The 24,842-nt window shown below is 45.0% G+C and overlaps 1 protein-coding gene across 1 annotated transcript in view; it reads left to right on the top strand.

Moving 5' to 3' along the window:
• The first annotated feature begins 7,477 nt into the window (after nucleotides 1-7,477).
• Nucleotides 7,478-24,842, top strand: part of Mfap3l (microfibril associated protein 3 like) — a 60,327-nt gene continuing 42,962 nt past the window's right edge. The window contains exon 1 of the mRNA XM_045130493.1: nucleotides 7,478-7,504. The gene's annotated coding sequence lies outside the window, so the exon portion shown is untranslated. The remainder of the gene's footprint in view (nucleotides 7,505-24,842) is intronic.

Genomic DNA, 24,842 nt, shown 5'->3' with positions numbered 1-24,842 from the left:
CCCACACCCTTAATCCTGTCAACAAGGAGGTTAAGATTTCTGGTCTGTTGAGGGTTCCAAGTCAGCTTGTGACCAAGTGAGACTCTTCCCTAATGTACAACAGAAGAGGAAACAAAACCACTCTAAATCAAGAGGCAACAAACAAGCCCAAAATATAGCTTACTTAAGAATGGCAAATCCAACCATCCATCATATATAACATATAATTTATCCTGATATGGAAGGTGCAATTAGCACTTCTTGTTCAGGCCTATATACCAGGCATATTTGGTGGATACTGACCTGGTATAATCCCAGTTACCTTTTGGAATGATTTTTGTCTCAGTTATGCTGCGCTCTTGCTTTGGTTCCTCTTTGGTGCACTGTGGGTTCAAGTAGGATGACTGGGTTGTTGGATAGCCGCTCTGGTCGCTGGTGCTGGGTGCTATGAGCTCCCTTCCCCTGGTCTCTGGTGCTTGCGCTGGTGGTGGGGGGCGGGGGAGGGTGTGGATGGTGGCTCTAGTTCTCCAGCTGGTCCATGTGATCCTCTACCTTGTGATCTGCTCCTCCCTTGTTCACTGCGGTTCTCCATATTTCTTGAGTTTGTGAAGAGCTCAGGTGTGAGTGGAAAATTTCCTCACCTGGCTTTTCTTGTGGCTCAAGCCAATCCTTTCAGCTTTGGCCTTGCAAACCTGGTCAAGGAGAACTCTTTCCTTTTCTTTATGGACAAACAGATCTAGGGGACCCTTTTAGGCAAGAGAAAGGGAGAATCCTTCTCTGATCCCAACAAAATAGAGAGTGCAAGGGCGGACCCAAGGACATTCCTGCTTTTTACTTTCAGATCCCCATCACCTTAAACTGTTGCCCACACTTCACTCTAGCAGAAGGCATGGTCCCCAAGAAAGAAGCCAAATATCTACCTCGCTTATGAGCTCCATTCAACTCCCTGCATCTGCCTCTCCCCACCTTGACTCTCAGCAAACCCCTGGGCCTACATTCAACTGGGCATCTTCCCTCCCTGCCTCAGCCTCAGCCATGCCCTGGAACTTCTCAGTTTTTGCCACACTGTAGCTTCTGTGTCCACACTAGGAATTTTGGTGTTACATGTATCCAAAAGATAAACTACAGCATTTTATTTTCTTCTCTCTTATCTTCAGTGACACTTGCAACAGTGAGAAAGGCATGGGAATCACCCCCACAGAAACATCACAGTGCCACGTGCCAATTGCACGCCTGGACTTCTCCTACGCAAATGCAATGTCCCAGCAACTCCTGCTGAGGTTGCAATGAAGCTGCCGACCTCTGGACTCCAGGGTCCCTCTGTTTTCTGGGCTTGCATTCTGGGCTGAGTGGGATGGCTTCTCTCATGCCAAAGAGTTTTCCAAGTGAGTCCATTCCTGGAGAATGTGTTATCTTTTGACTTTTCTTCTCAAGAAAATTATTAACCAGGAGCACAAAACTGCCAGCTATGTATGAGACAAGACTTTTCCAGAATTCAAGGGCAAAGCACCTGCAAAGTCAAAACTTTTGCCAAGGAGTCCCCTGGAGAGTTCAATCATTTCCCTAGTGGAGGAATCAGAGCCTCTGGTGTGTGCCTTCTTCACCAAGAGGTGTCTTTTTGCAACTATTTCTTGCAATAGCCACCCAGTTTTCAGGAAACCTTCCCTACAATGGAGGCAAAATCCTAAAAGCATCCCTTCTCCAGCCAATTGCCCTCATCCCTAAATAAATGAACCCTGGGGAAAGGAGAGGTACTCAGCTGTGAAGGCCGCAGGCTGACAAACTTTCCAGGAGGGAAGGACTTTTGTCTGGACTTAAGGCAAGCTAGGAAGGGCACCACCCCTCAAGCTGGGCTCTTTGCCTCCTGTGAGTTTCCTGCATGCCATTTGATGGCTTGGTTTTTCCAGCTGCATAACTACTTAGACCACACACATGCTTGCACACCTCCAATTAGACTAACCCCAGTGCACAGCTCAATGCAAGTGGAGGAAGGAAATATTTTCCTAATATTGACTCAGCCTTTTCAAGAGGCTCTGCTGGCCCCATCTACAAGTCAAAAAATCTCTGCCTCCTTCCATTCCCCCCCCAGTCTCTTCCTAAGTGTGACCTTCGCAACCAGGAAAAAGAGGAACCTCTTCCAATCCCATTTACTCTGTACTAAAGGAAACAGAATTCAAAGATGTGTTAAAGATTGACCTTTGAACTTCCCCAGTTACCTAGCAAAATCCCCATCCCCTTCCTCCACTGTGTGGTTCAAGATGAGCAAAGCAAGTGGCCACTTCTTCAGGTCACTCTTCTACATCCTCTAGGCCCCCAATAGAAGCTATTATATTAGGAAGCTGTATTACATAAAGTCTAGCATAGGCTACACAATACACACAAATACGTATAACATGGAAAGAAAACCAAAAAAGCAGTTCAATTAAAGTTCCAGACCATTGATAATTTTAATTTTTTTTCTCCTTTTTTTCTGTTATTTATTTATTGGTTGTTTGTTTTCCATTTTTGTTTTTTCAAGGTAGGATCTTGCTCTAGCCCAGGCTGACCTGGTCTTCACTTTGTAGTCTCTTGAACTCACAGTGATCCTTCCACCTCTGCCTCCCAAATGCTGGGATTAAATAAAGGCATGTGCCACCATGCCTGGCTTCCTTTCTTTTTCTTTGAAGAAAACAAGTTTATTTAGTACACTAAAAAGAGAAGAGTGGACATAAAACAACTGTGTTATGTTCCTTTTGATCCGCATCACTGAGAAATGTTGTTTCTCAAATAGTGTGTGCAGAATCAACTGGAGGGCTGTGGAAGTCACTATTTCTGGAACCATTCTATATGGGAGGTTCATAATCCCTGCCCCACCTGATTGTGAAGCAGTTGATTGGCCCCTCCCCAAACTTAGATGTTAGTCAGTATCTATTTTAATTTCTAAATGGTTAGTCGGCCTTCTCGGGGCATCATACTTTAAAGAAAAGAAAATAAAATCTATTCTAAGGCATATCCACATAATTATAAGGGCAGAAATACACTGCCAAAAGGAAATGGGTGATTGAGAACAATGGAATTTGTACACTAATTAGTAAGACTATGCAAAGCTTCCTGCGAGTTACAGGCCAGTAAAACCAGTGGGCCAGACCGGCTCACAAAACTGCCCTGATTTCTAAAGGGTGTAAAGCCTGCCTTAGTAATACCAACAACTGAGCTACTTCTTCAGCCAGGAACTTTCTTTTATAATTTCTAGTAACTGAAGACAGAAGTAGACGAAGTGTATGGGGAAAAGATTTTACAGGTTTGAAATTAGTAAATGCAAGGAGAGAGAAGGAGAGAGAGAGGAGTCTCCCTGACTGAGACTTTGCTTGAGCTCAGAGCTCAGAGCTCAGGAAAGCAAATGGATGTCCTGGTTTTGTCTGAGAGGAGGAAGTTGAGCTATGAGGAACGAGGCTTGGTGAGGTCCTGGAAAACAGCTTCAGTGAGACTTGCTCTTCACCTCAGCCACTGGGCCTAGAAGAGCCCCAGCTCAGCTTCAGTGTGGTGTGAGTTTGCCTCTGGAGGAGTACATTTACTCATGTCACCCTCAAATCCTAATGTGCTGGCATCATTTTGATTTGTCTCCTGAGCTTTTTTTTTTTTTCTTTAAATATTTATTTATTTGACAGAGAAAGAGGGAGAGAGGATGAGGGAGAGAAAGAGAGAGAGAATGGGCACGCCAGGGCCTCCAGCCACTGCAAATGAACTTTAGATGTGCATCTGGGGAATGAAACCTGGGTCTTTTGGCTTTGCAGGCAAGCACTTAACCACTAAGCCATCTCTCCAGCCTTTTTCTTTTTTAAGTTTTTTATTGAGAACTTCCATAATTGTAAACAATATCCCATGGTAATTCCTTCCCTCCCCAATCTTTCACCTTTGAAACTCCATTCTCCATCATATCCCTCCTCCTCTCTTTTATTTTGATGTCATGGTATTTTCCTCCTATTATGATGGTCTTGTGTAGGTAGTGTCAGGCACTGTGAGGTCATGGATGTCCAGGCCATTTTGTGACTGGAGGAGTACTACCCTTCCTTTGGATCTTACATTCTTTTTGCCACCTCTTCCTCAATGGACCCTGAGCCTTGGAAGGTGTGATAGAGATATTTCAGTGCTGAGCACTCCTCTGTCACTTCTTCTCAGTACCATGGTGCCTTCGGAGTCATCCCAAGGTCACTGTCATCTGAAAAGAGAATCTTCTCTAACCAAAAGTAAGAGTAGCATTAATATATGGATATGAACATTAAGAGAAGTGCTTACTGGGCAGTTTGGTGAGCATAGTATATACATTTAGCCAGACACCATCAGACGTTACACCCTAGGGCTCAAAAGTACCCCTGTTGTAGGTTTTTAGTATCAGGGATGTATTCCCTCCCATGGAGTGGGCCTCCAGTCAAATTAGAGGGCAGTGTGTGTGCCACTATTGCACCCATTGGCTTATTTGGCCTACTTGGCCAAATATAAGGCTTGCAGTATCCACTGTTGGATATCTTCACTGATTTCTCTCTTTCCCATTGAACTGCATGCAGCATGGCTCTTTTCTAGCTTTCTATCAGCTGGTCTACATGGAGGAGGTCTTTAGCTCAGCTCCAGCAGGATTTCTCAGTGAGCTTGCAGCCCAATTAGGTGAGTCTTCAGCAATAGGGTCTTATCTATTACTGGTGGGAAACCAAGAGCCTTGGCAATGGCCTGTAATGTTTTGGGGGCATCAGGGACCTCCCTGGCCAATAAATCATTCACTGGAAGGTATCCCATCCTTGGCACTGAAAATTTTCTAGTAACAATCTATGGCTCCTATTGTTCCATTGTCCAAAAAAGTAGGTTTCCATATGACTTATTTATATCCTCTTAGATTATATTAGCCTTTCCTCCACCTTTCGTTTACTCAATCTCCTCCTCTGACCTCACATAGCTCTTTTAACCCCCATTAATCTATTCTTCTACTTACATATATACAGTACCATCCTATTAAGTTCCCATATCTCCTTTCTAGCTTACTGGCCTCTGCTACTGAGTTCTCTTCCTACTCACACAGTGTCTCCTGAGCTTTGAGAATGCATTCTTTTTTTTATTGCATACATACTGTGTGTATGCATGGGTGTATGTGAGTGCACATGTTTGTGTGTAGTGCACATGTGTGTGAGTTCATGTGGAGGCCAGAGGTTAGTATCAGGGGTCTTCCTCAATTGCCCCTCTATATGATTTTATTGAGTCAGAGTCTCTCAGGTTCGACCTAGAGCTCCTAGACTAGTTAGCTAGTCTAGGGCTTGATTCTCCTATCTTCACCTTCCCAGAGCCTGCCACCAAGTAAGGGGACAAGTAAGACTCAGGTCCTTTTACTTATGCAGGACTAACCCATTGTCCTTATGAACTCAAAGCTCAAGCAAAGTCTCTCAGTCACTCAGCCAGACTCCTCTCTCTCTCCATCTCTTTGAATTTACTAATTCAAAATCCTTAAAAAAATTCCTCATAACTTTTATCCACTTCTGTCTTCTGTAAGGATTAAAAGCAAATTCCAGGCTGGGGAAGTATTTCAGGAGTTGGTTAAGAACTTGCCTAGCCAGCCCAAACCCCAGATTTGATAACCTAGCATAGTAACAACCTGGGTGTGATGGGGTACGCCAATAGTCTCTCATGAGGTAGGCAGAGGCCGGATGATCAGAAATTTAAGGTCATCCTCTGCTACTTAGAAGCCACGGTGGGCTAGAAGACCACCATAAACAAGTGAATGAATGAATAAGAAAATAAACAAATGCAAGTTCCCCCACACCTGCAGCAAGACTGCATTCTGTAGGCTCTCTGAGATTAAAAGGAAGGGAGGAGAGGGAACAGACTGAATGAATGCGAAAGTATTTACAAATAAAAGAACACAATAACAGAGATTGAGAACATAGATTTAGTGCTGTAGTGCAATTGTAAAGGATGCTTAGTGAATAATCAGAAAAGCAAGATTTTTTTTTCTTAAAAAACAGGCAGAAAGGTTCTTTGAGCTAAGATGTGTTGTTATTAGAGATGCTATAAAAATTAATGTTATAAGTATAACTTCCAATGTGAATCTTGCAGGGATAAAGATAAAGTTTTGATTTACCTAAGAGCCAGAACGCACGCAGTCACAAGACCCTGGGCATGGATGTCATACCTACGTGTCCATGCTTTTATGCACTTTCAGCCCAGCTCCCACGGATCTCCAGAGCTCCGAAGCGTGACGAGCAAGAGCAGCCACTTCAACCTTCCTTGGGTAACCAGATGCAGCCTCGTGCGACAGGCTGGCATTGCCCTGAGCATGCTCAGTCGGGTCCAGACCCACTTCTGCAGGTCAGAGTGTGGGCCGTGGGATCGCATGCACTACTTTATTTAGTTTGCCAGCTACAGAGAAGATGTCCTGGGATTGCTTAACGCCTTCTCTCTTTTGGCAGCAATCTTTGGCCCAGGAATGGAACATGCCCTGGCTGACTGCAGGAACCAGTGTTAATCTGTTTTAAAAAAAAATTCCATCTCTCCTTGTTTTCCCAGCAGCCGAGCAGCCGGCACGCTAGCGGGAGGTTTTGGAGTTAAAAAAAAAAAAAAAAAAAGCCCGCGTGGGCGTGGCCAGTGCCGGCCGGGAGGAGCCTGGGCGTTGCCCCAGAAACTGACATGCTCAAAAAAATATATAAATAAATGAAGGGCTATCAGCACTGTGGGATCCTGCACAGAAAACTTTTGTCGGTGAATTATTATTCCTACTAAAGCCCAACATAGCTGTTAGTTAGAGGAAACGTACTAACTGAAAAAAAAAAAAAAACCCTAAGATTTCTCCCCGGTTCCCTACCACCACTGTAAGCCGCCGGTGCATCCCGGCCGGGGTGTTCGGTCCCGGCCTCTTGCGTGTGCGCGTCTGGCTTTACAAACCACAGCCTCGGCGGGGACGAGGCCCGAGGGGCTCGGAATGGCGAGGGGGCGCGACCGCCCCGCGGCCGGGAAAGGGTGGGTCGGGGTGGTTGGCGGGGTCCCGGGGGCTTCTAGGACGACACTCCGTGCAAAGCCTCTCCGGCGCGTCCCTGAACGCTCGGGAAAGTTGCGGAGGATTCCCGGAGCGCCCTTCCCCGACCACCACCGACAGCCCTGCGCCGGGGTAAGTCACGGCGGCGGGCCGGGGCGGAGCCCAGGGGATCCCGGTCCCGCCCAGAGGCTGCGGGCGCTGAGCACGAGACCCGGGGAGGGCGGTCTCAGGCGCGGACCGCCTCGACCCGGTCCCGGGTGGGTCAATCCCACGGCTCGCACCCGCAGAACTGCCCCGCCCCGCCCCGCCTCCTGCCCGCGGCTGCCACGAAAACCCGGCGGCCACCCCCGGCTCCGTGCCGCCCCGGACCGCACTGGGCATGCTCGGCACCGGCGGGCTCAAGCGCCCGTAGGTGGGAAGCTCGGCGATCCCGGCGGCCGGCGGCGCAGCCCGCATCCCCGCGAGGCGCGGGCGGAGGAGAGCCATGGCGAGGGGCGCGCGGCGGCCACCCGAGCGGCGCGGCGGGCGCAGGTCAGCGCGGGCGTCCCGCAAGCCCGGGGATCTCGGGGCGCCGGGGGGCAAGGGGTGGGGGAACGTAGCCCCTCGCCGGCCGAGCGGCCGCCGGAGCTGCGGAACTTTCGGGTGCTCGGGCCGGCGGGAGGCTGCTGCGCGCGGGAGGCGCCTCGAGGTCCCGGCTACGGCTCGGGAGGGTCGCCGCGTGCAGGGGACGCGCAGGGCGGGGACGGACGCTTGGGGACCGCAGCGTCCCAGGCGCGTGCCTTCACCTTCCTAGGGCCCCCGTGAGCCTTAGCCGCGGCGCGCCGACCCGGAGCCTCCCGGGTCTCCTGGGGAAAAAACGCCCAGCAGAACCGGGGCTCTTCACTGGGTGCGGATTCCCTTGGGTCGGCGTGCCTCAGTTTACCCCGACGGGGAGGAGTGGGGACCGGGCTCGTGCTGGCAGGCCGCGTGGGCAGCCGGGAGGGCGCCGCGTCCTCCTGCCGCAGGAGCGCAGGAAGCCGCGGGTGCCTCGAGCCGCCGCCTCCTCAAGACCCAAGCTCTGGTAGGAGTTTGTCGCATTTGACACCACTGCAAGTTAACGTGGAATTGCTTCGTGGTCTGGAGCGGGGAAATGTGCTTCGTTGGCTTAAACAGCTAAGTAATTGCAGGGCCAATTTATTATAAATCTGTTTGTCTCTGTCTTGAAATAGCAAAATGCAAGGTTTATAAAGCAAGCTAGAAAAGAGAAAATGTTTGCAGGTCCTTTATTTGCTCACACTGTAGAAAATTGTATTATGGCTCAGCGGTCATTGTTTTTAAGGACACTTGTTAAAAGTTTGATTACAGGAGCATTCTTTATTTTGCCTTGGCTATATATTAAGAACTTGGAAACCCAGCATTGCAGAGGCACATTGGTTTTGAAGTTTTCTCACTGTTTTTTTTTTTTTTTCCCCAAGATGAAACTTTTTTTTTTTTTTTTCTCAGTTGCTACTATGCTCAACATAGTAAAATTGCTCAGGATGAAATACAGGAAGGGAAAAGATTTCCTTCTGGGGGAGAGCCAGAACAAGATAGTGAGGCTGATACTCAAACCAATTCAGAGTATTTAATTGTAGGTCTCACTGCAGTTTATACTATTGTTTTTTCCTGCAGTTGCCAATATGTGTTCATAGAAAAATGTATTGGTGTGAGAAGCCCAGCACACACACTGAATGGCTTTACTTCCCAGTTGTATGAAATCACCACATTTAAAGTGCCATGGACGACTGCACAGGTCTCACGGGAGAAGTCCATCTCCCCTTAGCCTTGGTGTCTTCCTGATCTATAGGAAGCAGCTGGGCCTCAGTTTATCTTTTGTGAAAGTGGAATTTGACACAAATCCATCAGCCCACATCTGCATCTAAAATTACTGTTTCAGTGCTAAGAAATACAGTGAAATTTAATGAAAGGCTTATTTACACAATCCCCTTGGCTTCATAAACTCCATATGCTCCTAATACTAACAAAACAAATGGGAGTTAGCATGAAGGAGGGTTTTATTATTATTAAGGAAACAACCAAGTAGATTTTGCATTCAAGTTACGAAATAGGTGATAATCTCCTCTTTCCTATTTAGCCATGGGATTCTTGAACCTCAAATACTTGGGACATAATATTTAGATGTTCATGTCTGGATTTTTTTTAACTTTTTTTTTTTTTTTTTTGAGGTAGGGTTTCACTCTGGCCCAGGCTGACCTGTAATTCACAATGTACTCTCAGGGTGGCCTCGAACTCATGGTGATCCTCCTTTCTCTGCCTCCCGCGTGCTGGGATTAAAGGCGTGCGCCACCACGCCTGGTTTTTTTTAAACTTTTTTTTTGACAGCTTCCATACTGTTACAGTCAGGTTTCCATTGCTGGTAGAAATCACCCAACCAAGAGCAGCTTGTGGGAAAAAGAGGCTTACAGGCTCAAGGGGGAAGCTCCATGATGGCAGAGAAAACAATGGCATGAGCAAAGGGTGGACATCACCCCTTGGCCCACATAATGTGGACAACAGTAACAGGAGACTGTGCCAAACATTGGCATGGGGAAATTGGCTGTAATACCCCTAAGCCCGCCCCCAAAAATACACTGCCTCCTGGGGAGTGTTAATTCCCAAATCTCCACTAGCTGGGAATCTAGCATTCAGAGCACCTAAATTTGTGGGGGACATCTGAATTAAACCACCACATTCTGCCCCTAGCCCCCACAAACTGATAATGTGATATAAAATGCAGTGGATTCATCCAACTTTAAAATTCCCCATTTTTTTAAATCAATTTCAATGATGTTCATATATCCCCATAGTCCAAGATCTTTTAACTAAGCTATAATACCAAAAAATGACCACAAAAAACCCATAATGGCACAGAATAAACATTCACACTGCAAAAGATGGCATTGGACACAGCAAAGAAATACTCAAGCAATACATGATTTAAAACAACCAGGGCAAACATCAAACTCTGTAACTTCAAGTCCAATAACTCTAGTCAGTGACAAGTCTCCAAGTTCGATAATCCTAACCAGCAACAAGTCTCTGGAGTTCTAATTCCGCCCCTCTAGCTAGGCTACTCACAGTTCTAGAAAACTTCATCAGGGCTGGCAGCTTTCCTTAGCAGCCATCTCATGGTCCATGGTCCAGGCATCTCCACTGGGTCTCCACTGCAATCCATGGTTCATCCTCATGGCCCCATGGGGTCTCCATGTAGGCAACCAGCAAACCTGCTTCACACTGCCCATGGCCATTTCCAAAACACAAGACTGTGTTGCAAACTTAATGAACCCTTTCCAGCATTTCTTATACTCCACAATACCAGGTAGAGTGCCAATTTGTTAATCTGGGTGGGGGGGGGAATAAAATAGACTTTGAAGAACAGAACACTCCTTGAGCACTCAGGCCCCTTCAAAAGAGTCGATGTTCTTCCTGCTGCCCCAGTGTAGGTTAGCTAGGCCAGTCTCAAAGGTTGTAATCTCTCAAGTAATTTTCAGGGGAGTGGGCAGCAGTTTAGGTTGAAAGATTTCATTTGTTCTGTGCCATATCCCTCTGCTCACACCAGTTCATTTCTATGCAAAGAATCCCTGCACAACTTCTCAGGACACCGGCATAACAGCAAGCTTCCCACACAAACTGCTAGCCCAGTCCAGGCAAAGCTCTTTCTCACCTTCATAAGCCAATCCTCACAGTCCATAGATCTTACTGCATTCAGGCCTTTCAACTCTGATCAGAATAGTCCATCAAGTTGTATTTACAGCACTGTAAGGCATCTCGTAGGCCAAGGTTTCAAGTCCTTCCACGTTCCTCTTGAAAATCAGCTCCAAAAGGACAAAACCACACAGTCAGGTGTCTAGCAGCAATCCCAGTCCTCAGTACCACTTTACTGTTGAAGTCAGGTTCACATTTCTGGTAGAAATCACCTGACCAAGAGCAGGTTGTGGGAAAAAGAGGTTTATTTTGACTTACAGGCTTGAGTGGAAGCTCCACAATGGCAGGGGAAAATGATGGCATGAGCAGAGGGTGGACATCACCCCCTGGCCAACAGAAGATGGACCACAGCAACAGAAGAGTGTGCCAAATACTGGCATGGGGAAACTGGCTATAACACCCATAAGCCCGCCCCCAACAATACACTTCCTCCTAGGGGTGTTAATTCCCAAATCTTCATCAGCTAGGAATCTAGCATTCAGAACACCCAAGTTTATGGGGGATACCTGTATCAAACCACCACACATACATATAAATAATATACCATGATCAAAGACTCCTTCCCAAATCCCCACTCCACTGAATCCCTTTTTCCCAACAAGTCTCTCTTCTACTTTGATGTCAGCATTCTTTTCCTCCTATTCTACAAGTTTTGTGTAGGTAGCCTTAGCCATGAATACCATGGCTACTTTGTGTCTGGAAGACAGTATTATAAACACTCCTCTACTTCCTTTGGCTCTTACAGTCACTCTTCTGCCATGGGCTGTGAGCCTTGGAAGGTGTGATAGAGAAGTCTCATTTAGTGCTGGGCACTCCACTGTCACTTTGGTGAATTTTGAGTCATCCATTGGCCACCACCATCTGAAAAGAGAAGCTCCTCTAATCAAAAGTGAGAGTAGCCAGGTGTGGTGGTGCATGCCTTTAATCCTAGCACTTGGGAGGCAGAGGTAAGATCACTGAGTTTCAGACCACCCTGAGATTACATAGTGAATTCCAGGTCAGCCTGAGCTAGAGTGAGACCCTACCTCAACACTTCTCCCCCCCAAAAAAGTGAAAGTAGCATTAATATAAGGGGCTAGGCATAAGTATTTAGAAGGCAGGTTAGTGATCATAATCTATCCATTTAGCCAGCATGTCTGGATTTTTGTGCTCTGTGGTATTCTAGTGACGTTAGACATAGCATAGCAAATCATTCACTTTAAAAATAGGATTTCTCCTAATCATGTGACCTTAATTTATTCAACCACTTTTTTTGGCTTGTGATTTAAATACTTGAGGCTATTTAAACTTACTTTATTTGGACTTTCAAGAACTTCCAAACATTAAAATACCAAATAAATATTATAGCCAAGTTGCTTGCAACCAGCACATCAGATTTGTTTAGACAGTGTTTACCTCAGAAATCATAAAGATAATATCACTTCCTAAATTTGTAATCTATCCTAGCACTTTATCCCAGCACTTAAGGTGCAACTTTTTCTTTTCTAGCCAAACACAGGAGTGCATTTAAAATTCTGACAATAATTCATAATCCATGGAAAATCTCATTACACTTAAAGCCATCTTTAAGATCACAGAAGTCTTGGGCTGGGGAGATGGCTGAGTTGGTAAGAGTGCTTGCCACACAACTCTGAGGTCTTTAGACCACCTGAATTCAATTCCCCATAACCCACTTAAAAAGCTGGAACTCCCCTCGCCAGGTGTGGTAGCACATGCCTTTAATCCCAGAACTCGGAAGGCAGAGAGGTAGGATTGCCGGGAGTTCAAGGCCAGCCTAAGACGACATCGTAAATCCTAGGCTTCCAGGTTAGCCTGGGCTAGAGCGAGACCCTACCTTGGTGGGGGGAGCTGGACCTAGTCACACATATCTAACCCTAGTCCAAAAAGGGCTTGCTGACCAGGAAAGAACCAGCAGCTGCAGGTTGAGTTGGAGATGCCATCTCAAGGAAACACAGGGATGAGTGATAGATGGAGGATATAGGACATTTTCTTTTGGCTTTGGGGAACATGCATTGAGGTGGTTTGAATAGAATAGATGGCCCCCACATACTCAGTTCTTTATTGTTTGTAGTTTGCATCTGTAGCCACCTGGCTGGAGGCAATGTCCCTAGGTGGATCTTAAGGTGTGGTGATGGGTTTCAGATTTCAATCTAAAGATATGTGAAGTGTGCTTAGCTGGAGTTCCTGAAGTGTGCTGTGCTGTGTGGCTTTTTGGCTTTAGGCTTGTACTTCTCTCTCTCTCTGCTTGGTCCTGTGAAGGCAGGCAGGCTTCTTCTGCCATTATGGAACTTCCCCTAGATCTGTAAGCTTCAATAAATATCTCTTCCTCCATAACTGTTCCTGGTCTGGAAGTTTATCTCAATGAACCTGAAGCTGTCTGCTACATGCATGTACACACATTCTCACATACAAAATTTCACATACTCTACACACAAACAAACATATGTACCAAAAACATACAAGTTTAGCATTTTGAATTTTCTCTACCTTCCTGGGATGGTTAAAAAATTAGACGTTAGGCTGGACAGATGGCTTAGCGGTTGAGGTGTTTTCCTGCAAAGCCAGAGGACCCAAGTTCAATTCCCCAGGACCCACGTTAGCCAGCTGCGCAAGGAGGCACACATGTCTAGAGTTCGTTTGCAGTGGCTGGAGGTACTGGTGTGCCCATTCTCTCTCTTTCTCTGTCAAATAGATAAATAAATAAATAAAATATTAAATTTTTTAAATTAAAGCTTAAAAATATTTAAGGCTTGATTGATTATGTGATAATAATTAAGAGTGTCGTAAGCTATTTAAAAGTCATTCTGAAAACCAGAAGTTCCGTACGTTTATTAGTCTCACCTCTGCCTCCGCCGGAGGTCTTCATGCATTAAACTATCACATTAATTTTCCTTCCCCACAAACTTTTATAGTGAGGCATCCAAAGCAGCCAGGATGAGTAAGACATGGTGACTCATCATGTAGTGTCAGTGATGGGCTGGAGGACAAGTACAACACAGTGAAGTACTGCAGTCCGTGCATGCGTGTTCACCCGAGGAGACAGGAGCCCTTGCGTTGAGGAAGAGAGGACCTGGGGAATGTGGTAGCTCTCCATAGAGCCTCAAGGAATGCTCAAAAGGGGCCAGGATGTTTTAAACAGGGAAGTCGATTCTCTTGCAGAAGGAACCCACCAAAGTTGATAGAAAATGTCTGTTTGAGGCTTGATTAAGAACTTTGAGATAGGGAGATTATTCTAGCTCATCCAGGTGAGCCCAGTGTTATCCCATGGACTCTTATAAGTGAAGAGGGAAGTAGCATTCAGTGTCATGGTGATGTCATGTGAAAGACTGAAGGTTGCTGGCTTTGAAGATGCAAAAGGGGGTCACAAAGCAGTGTGAATCTGATTAAAGCAAGGAAACAGATTCTTCCCTTACCAAGTCCTTGAACTTAGCCTATGAAGACCCATGGTGGATTTCCAAGCCACAAAATAGTAAGATAATAAATTAGTGTTAGGTAAGTCATTAAACTGTTATAGAATCCATAGAAATGAATGCAGCCATATGTAGTAAAAGATGTGGTGTGATGAGATAACATGCAGGAACAGGTTGAAGGGAATGAGGTGGTGTCTGTCTCTCTGGATTTTCAAGGTAGAGTCTTACTCTAGTCCAGGCTGACCTGGAATTCACTGTGTAGTCTCAGGGTAACCTTGAACTCACTGCGATCGATCTTCCTACCTCTGCCCCCCAAGTGCTGGGATTAAAATCGTGCACCATCACGCCTGGCTGAGGTGGTCTCTTTATTGCAAATAAAGTCAACATGTAAAAAGTCTGGATTCTATCCCATTAAAGGTAAACATTGGGAAACCAGCTAAAGGTTTGAAAATAACACTATGAAATGGACAAGCTCTGCCAGGTTTATTTTTACAGGGCAGTTTGATTTGATAAAAAGAGTCTAAAGCCGGGCGTGGTGGCGCACGCCTTTAATCCCTGCACTCAGGAGGCAGAGGTAGGAGGATCACCGTGAGTTCGAGGCCACCCTGAGACTCCATAGTGAATTCCATGTCAGCCTGGGCTAGAGTGAGACCCTATCTCGGAAAACAACAACAACAAAAAAGAGTCTAAGCAGAGGTAGTTAGTGGGCATTAGAGACCTCTGAATTGATCTGAAATGACAACATTTAAATGTGTTTATGAAATTAATTTTTAAAAGGTAGTTACAGCTGGGCGTGGTGGCGCACGTATAATCCCAGCACTCGGGAGGCAGCGGTAGGAGGATCCCCATGAGTTCAAGGCCAGCCTGAGACTCCATAGTGAATTCCAGGTCAGCTTGGGCTAGAGTGAGACCCTGCCTTGAAAAACCAAAATAATAATAATAATAATAATAATAATAATAGTTACAATTCATTATAGAAGGACATAGAAACTAAAGCAGATGGAACAAATCATATGTTAATTTTAGACATCTCTTATATTAATTATTTTTCTTATTACTGTGACCATCCATCTGACAAGAAATAACTTGAGAAGTAAGGATTTATTTTGGTTCATGGCAGAAAAATCATGAGGCTTCTTGCTCACAACTTGCTAGGTCAGGAAGCAGAAAGAGATTGGGCCAGAAGTAGGGTAGGCCCAAAACCCCACCCTAGTGACCCATTTCTTTCACAACCTCCCAAAATAACCACACCAGTTCGGGACCAAGTGTTCAAACACATAAGCATGAAGTGGAGAGGCATTTCACATTCCACCCATAACAGGTCTTGAGTAAGGGTTCAACTCAGTGGTAGGGTTCAACTGAATGGCTCTTTTACTTTACAGTGGATTATTGGAACATGATCCTGTTGCAAATTATGGATCACCTACACTTAATTTCTTCTCAGTATCCTCTTAGCTACACTCGTGGTTCTGCTGTCTATACACCATGCACATTTGAGCAAGGAGTTGTAGAAACTCAAATGTAACGTAATTAGACTGCGAATGATCAGATTTCCATGGGCTTGCTCTGCCCAGATAGTAATAGCTACTTGCAGTATCGTGGGCTTGTGCTGGCTCTGCTGGGAGACTGCCACCTCACTTAGAAACATTTGCCATGGCTTTTGTGTTCAGCAGGAGATGAGTGACAGCTTCCAATACTAGATCACCTAACTTCCAGGTGTAAATATAACACATCCAGCTATTCTTTCCACACATTCAGTCTCTGTTATGGATACAACCTCAGCACCTGCTCTGCGAAAACTTACAGTCTGGTTGAGTTGATACCATGATATATCTGGAAAACCTAAACTGAAGAAATCTACCCTGATGTTGTAAGGAAAGCTCAGAACTGAAACTGAATGCTATGTCAGAAAAAACAATAGAAGGAAAAAGCACAAATTTTTCAGATAGTGTGGCAAAGGACTTCTTAGGCTAGCAATACCTGACCTTGAAAGCAACAGTAAAACTTAATTGAGGTGTAACTTAGTAACGATAAAGTCTTATTTATACAATTGTGCCTATGCACTTCCTTTTACATAACCTCCTAAGCTTTTTTCACTCATTCTTTCATGGTGATGATGCAATAATTCTTAGTTCCACTATGGTATACCGGCTCAGAATAAACTTGTAAATCAAAAGAAAAATCAATTAGAGATTCTAAGATAAAGAATGATACTTGGGAATAGCAGAGTATGCCACAGGAAACTATAGGCATCTTCAAAGAGGTTGAGGCACATGGAGACTTTTAAAGACAAAAGTAAGTAGGATTGCATCAGATATGTTGAAACGATATCGTTGGTAACAATGTTTACCAACAAGTGTGGCATCAGTGTAAGGTTCAACATACAGTTACTGGGTAGATGTCCTTGTAGAAGTTCTTTGTATACAGTCTTGGAAGTCCCTGGAAGCTTGCCGTTCTTACAGGACTCTGTGATACTTATAATCAGGCAATCATATTAAGAACCCTCTTCTCATAACTTCCCAGCTGGGCTTATTTTTTTTTTAATGTTTCCTTACTTATGGGGGGAGGGAGCAGGGGAGAGAGAAGTGTGTGTGAGGGCATGCCAGAGCTCCCTCCTACTACAAGTGAACTCCATAATGTGCCATTTTGTGCATCTGCCGTTATTTGGGTACCAGGGAATCAATCCCAGGCTAACTGGTTTTGCAAACAAGTGTCATTGTGAGGATTCACACAAGAAAATCCACTTTGATTCTGACAGTTTTCACATTTCTTTCCCAGATCACACCCTCCTTTCTGAATCTTCTCTGCCTTGGTCTTTGAGATATTGTGCCCTGTGATTTTTTTTTTTTTTTTTTTTTGAGGTAGGGTCTTACTCTAGTCCAGGCTGACCTGGAACTCACTATTCAGTCTCAGGGTGGCCTTGAACTCACAACAATCCACCTACCTCTGCCTCCCAAGTGCTGGGATTAAAGGCGTGCGCCACCACGTCTGGGCTGCCCTGTGATATTTTGAATTTATTTATTTTTAGTTTTCTTTGCTGCTTCCTTGAGGGTTTCTCCTCTGCTTTCCCAGGATTCTGGCTTTGGTCTTCACATTGTATAGGCTGTTGTATTCTTTCTGGTTGATTTCCGTTTATCCAGGACCACAGCAGTTAGTCCACATATCCCTAATGTTTCCATGTCGTTATTACAATCCAGCCTAGCTCAAGCCTGTAGTCATTCATTAATTCATGGATCCAGTCAGCAAATGCTGGCAACCTGAGATAGCATGCAAGAACACAATTGCAGCAAAATTAGTTCTGGGTGAAGTCAGTGAGAAGGAGGTGTATAGGACCATTAAGGAAGTCCTGGAGGGGGTAGGCAAGACTTCAAAGCTGAGTAGGGGTTTGCCAGGTGCCAGGGGAAGGAAGGCAGCATTAGGAGTCACAGAGGTGCTGTGGGAACCCTGACTGTCAGCAAAGTTACCTGTGAAGGACACTAAGGAGAAAGGGAAAACCCCAGAGACAGCATTAAAGGGGTGGCTCAGAGTGAGATCATGAAAGGTCATGTGTATCCTGCTAAAACATTTAGTTTTACACTCTCGACAATGAAGACACGGAATGTGCTTTATTCACAGTTACTGCAGATTGGCACACAGGGCCTCGTGCATATTAGGCAAGTATGCTGTCAGCTGAGTGATATTCTCAGCCTGTGGAATATGTTTTCATGTAGACATAGAGAGTCTGCTGATCATAGCAGTAACGTGGCTTGTATGTTGGAGGCAGGCGGAACTAGAGGGCGGTCTCAGAGGAAGCATTCTATGGTAGTGGTGCCGCCAGAGAGATGAGTGCCAGGGCGAATGCAGGGGGGGAGCCAGATGTCCAGGCGCGAGGCCCTCTGGGACTCCATGATTGATGCGCACATTGGAACAGAGTGGGAAAAGAGGTTTTGTAAACACCACCCATCTAATTAATTGCAATATCTGTGTCAGATACCATAGACGTATGGAAATACACCTGTCTCGAGGGAATGTGAGCTTGGAGCAGTTCTCTGAGGCACAGAGAGACCAATTTCCACTGCATGTGCTTAACCCAGAGGGATTAAAGCAGGCAGAGCAGTAGAGCCCACCCCAAGGACCGTGTGAAAAGGATATTGGAACCTTACCAGTGCAGGCCGCAGACTGCAGGAGAAGCATAAAAGATAGGAATTCATTCCCTAGCAATTCCCTAGCAGAAATTCTGGGTGGGACTATTAGAGGCTTGCTGATGAAGCTGAAAGGAAATTGGTGTGAGGTTGGCTTCTCTGGGATTGAGAAGGCAGCTTGTTGAGAGGATGGACTGCAATGGATTCTGGGTAATCAGCATAGGAATGAGGAACAGTCCCTGGACAAGAACCTAAACATAATCCTAACCCTTTCCTTCCATTGACAACTCAAGTTTGCTAACTGTGGGAGGAAGACCGTAGAGGAAGGGTTTGCTCCTTAAGGAAACAGATAGATTGGAAGTAAAAGGCTCTAGAACTTTCCACTGATATTGCCAACCCAGTTCAGATAGGACTGGAAAATTCAGGCTACTGACTGCTGACATCATTCTCCTGGGGTCATTAAAGCAGTACCTCTCCTCCATGGGCTTGGGCAGGTTTTTACCCTGCAACTGGCCCTTTCTGTACCTACTTGTAACTGGCACAGAAACTACTTGGGGGTGTGAGGATCATGCCAAGAAGACCAGCTGATGCTGTTCTTCCCCCAGAGCCAGGTTCCCCTGCCAGGCTGACCTGGAATTCACTATGGAGTCTCAGGGTGGCCTCGAATTCATGGTGATCCTCCTACCTCTGCCTTCCGAGTGCTAGGATTAAAGGCGTGCATCACCATGCCCAGCTACTTTTTCTTTTTTAAAATATTTTATTTATTTATTTATTTTTTATTTGAGAGGGAGAGAAAATAGACATGCCAAGGCAACTGCAAACGAATTCCAGATGCATGCACCACCTTGTGCATCTGGCTTATGTGGGTCCTGGAGAATCGGACTGAGGTCCTTTGGCTTTGCAGGCAAACATCTTAACTGCTAAGCCATCTCTCCATCCCCACCCAGCTGTTTTTAACATTAAAAAAAATTTTTTTTGATCCAGTTTTATGTGAGTACTGAGGAATTGAACCTAGATTGTCAGGCTTTCCAAGCAAGTGTCTTTAACTGCCGAGCCATTTTTCCCTAGCCTAAGATTGTTTTTTAAATATTCCAGCTTTGGGCAGCCCTAGATGACCTAGTGTCTGAGTCTAACTCTTGTTGGATTTCCCAAAGGTAACCAGTTTTTCTCCATTTTGGTATACTTCTGAGGAGCTTGAAATTCATCTGCAGTAAACATTTGGGTATGACCTATGCTGTGCCTTCCTGGGGCATCAGTGTTTCTCCCTGTACCTGAGCTGCTGCCAACTTGATTCCCTCTTACCTTTGTCACATGACTGTGCCACATCCAGGCTATGGTCAGCCACCCCTTTTGTCACAGGAATGCTAGGTTTTGCTTCCTGTAGACCATCTGTCTGCATTCTCCCTAAAAGTCCCCTTCCCCCAGGGGCAAACAAATAGATTTTTTTGGAGTAGTACCCAAACATCTCAGACTTCTCAAGATATACACACAGCAGATGTAATAATGAACCTTGTGTAAACATCTTTTTTCAAAAAATATATTTATTTGGGAGAGATTGCGGTCAGCAGATAGGGAGAGAAGAGAACACAGGCACGCCAGGGCCTCCAGCCACTGCAACCAAACTCCAGGCGCATGCGCTACCTTGTGCATCAGACTTATGTGAGTACTGGGGAATCAGACCTGAGTCCTTACGATTTGCAGGAAACCCTTGACTGCTAAGCCATCACTCCAGCCCATGTGAAAACATAGCACAGGTGTGAAATCATTGCCACCATGCTTGTTTTGACCCTCACTGATCTCAGTAAAGCCATTACTCCTGCTAGGAAAACTTGGCCAAGCCCAAGGACCGGACCATTCGGTGTCCCTTCTGGATGGCTTCCCCTGAATTTTGGTGGCATATGTTGCTTTGCCAGCTAAGCACCTAGAGGGTAAAGACCTGATCTTCATTTTTTTTTCTAGTCCCCAGAGCAATTGGTATGGAACTGGTACTACCAGCCTCATAAATACTTTGAGTTCAGTTTACCAATGGGCCTGGCTCCCAGTTGCTTTTATCTTTTAGCTAGATCTGGCTGTCCACATGAGAACTCACTGGGAACATCTAGAGTATGCTCAGCTGAGCAGGGCCTTTTCCCATCAAGGCAGACAGGAGAGTAAAACTTCTTCCTTCAAAAACCACGAATGGAAACCAGCAAATCCTTGCTTTCACCTGGGATTCAGAGGCTTTATTTAAACTTGGCCACAGTGTCCTTTGGAAAAACATGGAACTTTGGCGGGGAAATGATGGTAGGATGTACACCTAAATCAGCTAAAAAAAATTTATTCAGGTCCAACCAATTTCTGAACAATTTTGTTCTACGCTTTAAACTCTTAAAGTAATAATTACCTGGACATCGATGTAAATTTAGATGTGCTTGGTATCCAGACAAGCTATGTTATACACTCACCTGTCCCTGTGTACAGGTTGCTGGAACCTGAGTTGAGTTATAAGATGTGGGCACTGCAAGGCACCACCAGGCTTGGGCTGGCAGGGAGGTGCTGCTTCTCACAAGGTCATGCGGGCAGGATCACACTTGGCTTCCCCCACCTCAGACAACTGTGAGGATCTGAGGGGATAATATTTGAGGGTGAGGGTGTTTTATAAACCATAAATGGTAGATGATTAGAAAGAAGTTATTGTTGTGCTCTTCATAAGAACTAAGTCATGTTGAGTTGGAGTTACAGACTCCTTTCTGATCTGTTTCACTGAGGTCCGGTTCTTAGAGTAAGACCTTAAAACCACGGCACGTGTGGAATGCTGGTTATGTAATTCCACATGGCCATAATGGGCTGGTAAACGGGAAGGAGGAAAAGCTGTTCAGTTGCCCTCTCCTGTTATTGTGAACATATTTTTTCAACTGAATGAAATCTTAACTCTCATGACAGGAGAAAACTAAGTTCAGCCATTTATTTCCTAGGCTCTGAATCTGAAGTGGCTTTAATGAAACACACAGAGGCACAAGGAGTGAGGAGTGCTTCCACATTCCAAAATAAAAATTAAGAACATCTATTTCAGGCATAGAAAATTGTTCACACATGCAGTTATGGTAACACAGGCCTATAATCCCAGCACTCAGGAGACTGAGGCAGAAGGATCTCAAGTTCAAAGCTAGTCTGCGCTACATAGCAGACCTTGTTGCAAGATTAAAAAAAAAACAAACTTGTCAACTCTGCCATTCTTCTGAAGCCTGCTACTTGAGCCTCTGCTTTCAGAGCCACCTTCCAGTTGCACTGGCCTCATAAAGGTTCACTGCAAACTAGAATGCCTTTCTGTAGACTTTTTTTTTTTTAACTAGATGTGGCTAGGCATGGTTTAAGAGAGAGAGGCACAGAGAGAGAGAATGGGCACGTCATGGCCTCCAGTTGCTACAAATGAACTCCAGATACAGATGGCCACTTTGTGCATCTGGCTTACATGGGTCCTGGGGAGTCAAACCTGTGTCCTTCGGGTTTGCAGACAAGTGCCTTAACTGCTAAGCCATTTCTCCAGCCCTGAAGACTGACTTTTTAATTTTAATTTATTTATTTATTTACTTATTGTTATTATTATTATTATTGTTTTTGATTTTCGACGTAGGGTCTCCAGCTAGTCCAGGCTGACCTGGAACTCGCTATATAGTCTCAGAGTGGCCTCGAACTCTCAGCGATCCTCCTACCTCTGCCTCCTGAGTGCTGGGATTAAAGGCGTGCACCACCATGTCTGGCTAAGACTGGCTTTTTAAAAAAATATATTTTATTTCTTTATTTATTTGAGAGAGAGAGGGAGGGAGAGGCAGAGAGAAAGAGAGAATGGGTACGCCAGGGCCTCCAGCCACTGCAAATGAACTCCAGACACATGTGCCCCCTTGTGCATCTGGCTTACATGGGTCACAAGGAATTGAACCAGGGTCCTTAGGATTCGTAGGTAAATGCCTTAACCACTAAGCCATTTCCCCAGCCCCAAGACTGACTTTTAAGGAGGTGCTAGGCATAGTGGTTCATGCCAGTAATCCTCGCAGTTGGGACAGGAGGACTGCTGCAAGTTTGAGACCAGCTTGTGGTGCATAGACAGATTCCCAGTACTTTCTGGGCTGCAGAGTCCTCCCTGTCTCAAAACAGTAAAAACAACAATAAAATCATACTTTATATTTCAGTGTAAGTCTTGTAGTAATGAATAGTCATGTCTAAGAATGGACAGAATTTTCAGGACATGCAGGGTAAGTATACAAAGTAGAATAATTAGCTCAGCAGACATCCATACATTTGCTATGTGTAAAGGATGTTTCTAGACATTGGACAGCAGCTGCAAACATCAACAACCTCAGCCCAGCCCTCAGAATCTCATACCTTCATGGAGCAGACACAACGGGAAGCAGACAATTCCATGACAAAGGCAGGGCAAAGGGAGAGAGTGTAGGGGTGGGAACAACGTTTCACTTATGGTGTCCAGAGGACCTTGCTGGTAAGATGGCATTGGAATATAGGCTTGAGGATCAGAAAGGAAGTACTGAGTAAACCTTCCAAGGATCCAGAACATCACCAGACCAAATGACCAGGAAGTGTGAACATTCCCGTGTCATGAAACAAAGATGAGAAGAACCCGGTGCACCTGGTGGGGATTATACAGGCAGAGGGCCAGCCAGGGCGCTTCACTCAGGTCACACAATGGGATGACTATAATCATTTACTGTATGTTTTAAACTGCATAAGAGAAGTGTCGCTTTTACCCCAAATGAGGAGCTGCTAAAAAATGTATCTGGTGATGACATTAAAATAAAAGTGACTGATTGAGAGGGGGAGGGGATATGATGGAGACTGGAGATGTGAAGGGGAAAGTGGGGGAGGTAGGAGGGAGGGGATTACTATGGTTTATTGTCTATAATTATGGATGTTGCCAAGTAAAAAAGAAAGAAAAGAAAAGAAAGGAAAGGAAAGAAAAGAAAAGAAAAGAAAAGAAAAGAAAAGAAAAGAAAAGAAAAGAAAAGAAAAGAAAAGAAAAGAGGCCAGGTGTGATGGCACACGCCTTTAACCCCAGCACTCAGGAGGCACAGGTAGGAGGATCACCTTGTGTTTGAGGCCACCCTGAGGCTCCATAGTGAATTCCAGGTCAGTCTGGGCTAGAGTGAAACCCTACCTTGAAAAAAAGAAAAAGAAAATGTATTTGGTAATAAGTTAAGAGTGTTAATGTTTAATGTTCATTATCTTCCAGACAGTCTCCAAATACAGACAGTTAAAAAATGATGATGAACACATTGAAGGCCTGGTACTTAGCAAAGTCAGCAAATATTGAAGTATCAACTACATTTCACTGTGGAATTTTCTTAATGGAAAAAAAAAAAAATGAACAGGTGGCTCACGCCTTTCATCCCAGCACTCAAGAGGCAAGAGGTAGAAGGATTATTGTTAGTTTGAGGCCAACTTGGAACTACAGAATGAGTTCTAGTTAAGCCTGGGCTACAGTGCAACCCTACCTTGAAAAACCCAACAACAACAGAAAGTGGCATCCCCTTAAGTGAGTAAGGAAGACACACACACACACAATGATTTTTTTTTTCAAGATAGATGGGCATAAAGGACCTAATGTGAAGTGAAATGAGCTAGACACAGACAAATAACACATGATCTCAGTCTCATGTGGAGTCTAAAATAAAGTTTTATAGAAATAGAGAATAGAATAGTCACTACTAGAGACTAGGAAGAATAGTATAGAGAAGGTTGAATAACAGGTACCAAAACACAGTTAAACATGAATATGTTCTAGTATTCTACAGGACAGTGGGATGACTGTAATCATTTACTATATGTTTTAAACTTCATAAAAGAAGTGTTTGGAGTATCGTCAACGCCAAGTAACACTGGCTATCTGAAGTGTTGGAAGTGTACTCTGAGTTGATCATGGTACCTTATACATATATGTATGAAAACATCACACTATTTCCCATAAGTATGTATGATTATTGTGTTAGAGTTTTTAAAAGTTATTTCTTTGGATGCAAGAGCAGATGCAGGGCCTCTCTGTTACAAATTACCAAGTAAAAATAAAGATCCCAAGGCTTGAGGTATCCAAGACGCCTTGGTCAGACCCACAGTGTTACAGCAAAGGCTTATGGGTCAGTGACATAAGCACTGTGTTAATCCCTTGCCCAGATAACAAGGAAATAATAGTGAGGCTCAGTCCTTACTCTGAGCTGTTTTGGCAGTGAGATTGGAGGGAGAAGCGTGTGCTGTACCCGGAAGGACTGTTTCTACTTCCAGCCTCATGACTGGTCCCTGCTGGCTTATAGTGTGTTGACGGGGAGTCTGATACAAGTCTGGGCTGATTCACTTCTGTCCTGGGTAGAAGACATCCACAGGGTGTGGCTGGAAGGGCCTGATGCTTTGAGCACTTGAGTACAAGCTCCATTCCCTGTAGACAAAGGATGACATGCTTCATGATGCACTGGTGGTTTCTGTGAGCCACTCTTGAGTCCCAAGTGGCTGATTGCTCACAGCATTTTGCCTGGTTGTAGATAACATCATGACATCTTAATCGGCACACTACTTTCCTCACTCCTTCCCTCTTCTCTTCACTCCTCACCGTTTCTTTCTTCAATTATAGCC

The sequence above is a fragment of the Jaculus jaculus genome, chromosome 1, assembly GCF_020740685.1.
Source record: "Jaculus jaculus isolate mJacJac1 chromosome 1, mJacJac1.mat.Y.cur, whole genome shotgun sequence".
Lineage (NCBI taxonomy): Eukaryota > Metazoa > Chordata > Mammalia > Rodentia > Dipodidae > Jaculus > Jaculus jaculus.
The sequence above is the reverse complement of the archived record's forward strand: the minus strand, read 5'-3'. Positions and strand labels throughout refer to the sequence as shown.